Source organism: Propithecus coquereli, unplaced genomic scaffold (assembly GCF_000956105.1).
Source record: "Propithecus coquereli isolate 6110/MARCELLA unplaced genomic scaffold, Pcoq_1.0 Scaffold16, whole genome shotgun sequence".
Taxonomy (NCBI): Eukaryota; Metazoa; Chordata; class Mammalia; order Primates; family Indriidae; genus Propithecus; species Propithecus coquereli.
Window position 1 is genome coordinate 5,154,711 of NW_012140524.1, and position 2,366 is coordinate 5,157,076.

Sequence of the window (2,366 nt, forward strand, 5' to 3'; positions counted from 1 at the left end):
ATAATGGTCAGATGTAATATATGTATTGAATTAATTATTTCAATAGGGCTTTACAGCTTATAAAGCAACTTTACTTGTATTACTTCATGTGATCATTATGACAGCCCTATGAAGTATGTGCTAATGCTATTCCCATTTTACAGATAAATAATCTCAGACTCTGAGAAGTTTTGTGACTTTCATAAGTTTATAAAACTAGCTGGTAAAAGGAAAAGCCAAGACTAAAATCCAGATTCTTGATTTACTCTTTCCATAGCCCACGTTGCCAATGTACATTCATGATAAAAGATAAATACAGTCCTCATTACATAAAAAAATGTAGCAAAAATTGGAAGCCAGCAGGTTGCAATTCAGGTGCTTCTTCCTTTACTTGGAGCCTATGGCTTTGCCTTACTATCATTTCTCTTTGGTTCAGTGTAAGTTAACAGTGGTGTTTCTTCGAGGACATTTGAGAGAACCTAATGAATGAACAATATTCCCAAGGAGACTTGGAAAGTACAATGTGCTAATGGTTGACTGAATGACAACAGGGAATATTCTCCTGTTGAAGTTGTTAAAGCACTTACCTTTCCCCAATCTTCACTATTCATACATTCATTGAAGACCTAAATATTTGAGCTTCATCCTCTAAATTAAGAGTGTGACTCCTTATTAAACATAAGGTGGTCTAATGTCCCTTTTAAAGGCAACATTTAAGGCCATGCCTCTCTATTATCTCCAGTTTATAAGACGAAAGTAGTTTCCACTACTCTTGGCACTCTGCAGAAAACGTTGCCAACTTTTATTCATCCAGCAGCCTCTATTAGAGCTTGAGACAGGCCCCATTCAAACACTCTTCCTGCCAAGAACTAGGCCAAGGTCTATGATGACTGAACAAGAGAGCAATTATGATTTTCAAGTCCTATCCAATGATGTGTTTCTAACAGGCAATGTAATGTTGCTTGCATTTGATGTTTTAACCTACTGGGCCATGCAATAGCCATTCTTAATGGGATTTAATAAAGTTTCACATATTCACAGATGTCTGAAACCTCAATGAAAAGATAGTATGTAGAATTATAAGAGATAGGATTTGTTGATGAGATTTATTTTAGGTTTTTAATGTAATTCTGCATTCTTCTGAACCAACATAGCAAATACATCAAGCTCATAACTCCACGGTGAAGTGGAAGGGTATTGCTCAGAGCTATTGTAAGGAAAATTTAGCACTTAAACCACAGCTATAATAGGTCATTTGAGGGGAAAATGTGGTTTTAAAAAAATTACTGAAAATGCATTCATAGACATTATTATACAATTGAATGTGGCAGTCAGAGAAAGGAGTGGAGAACTGACTCAGGTATGATACTATTCTGCCCAACTCATCTGCCATGACAATAAAATGCATTTACTGTAGGAAAAAAAGACAAGTTCAACACACATGAAGCTTTGGTTGATTAATGATTCAGCTATGATGGTACCACCTAAAGGACAATAGTCAGTCTTTTCCACTATTAGGAATCCTTACTGGGGTGTGGTAAAACAACATTCTTCACTTTGGCTATGTGATCTGATCATAGACACTATTTTAATTGTGTTATAGTTTGGGAGGTAAAATAAATATACACAGGAATGAAAATAGGACTTGCCTTTGGTGGTAAAAATAATTCATTTTTGGGCAAGTCCAACTTATTATCACATAGGATATTTTAACAGGTCATCATGTTTACCTTGACATTATCTTCATATATCAGTAATTCTGTAGTTTATTGACATAAGATAATAATAAGGGTGTGGTAATCATGAAGAAAATTATCAACTTAAGATAGAAATCTGGCTTATCAAAGAAATATATATGTGTATATATATATCCATGTGCCAAGATTTGTATGTAGAAGAAAAGTATTCGTACCTTTTAATCTTCATTCATTCTTTTATTCTTCAAAATATTTCTTGAGTTCCTACCATGTGCCAAGCACTGATGTATGTGCTGGTGATACAACAAAACAGATGAAAATCTTAGCCTTCACAAAATTTGTGTTTATTCCAATGGGAAGAGATAGACAATAAACAATGTGACTAAAATATTTAGTTTGTCAATATTCAAAATTTTATAATAAAAAAGACTGGTCAAATATTTAGTAAACAATATTTACAATGTTAATGGACTGAAAGCATCTGTCAAAAGACTTAGGCTGGCTAAATTGATGAAAAAACACAACCCAATTATCTGCCGTCTCCAGGAAATACATCTAAATCACAAGGATGCACGCAGACTCAGTATTAAAGGATGGAAAAAAATAACCCACACAAATGGAAATCAAAAGAGAGCAGGAGTAGCCATTCTCATATCAGAAAAAATTGACTTTAAGCCAACAAAGGTAAAA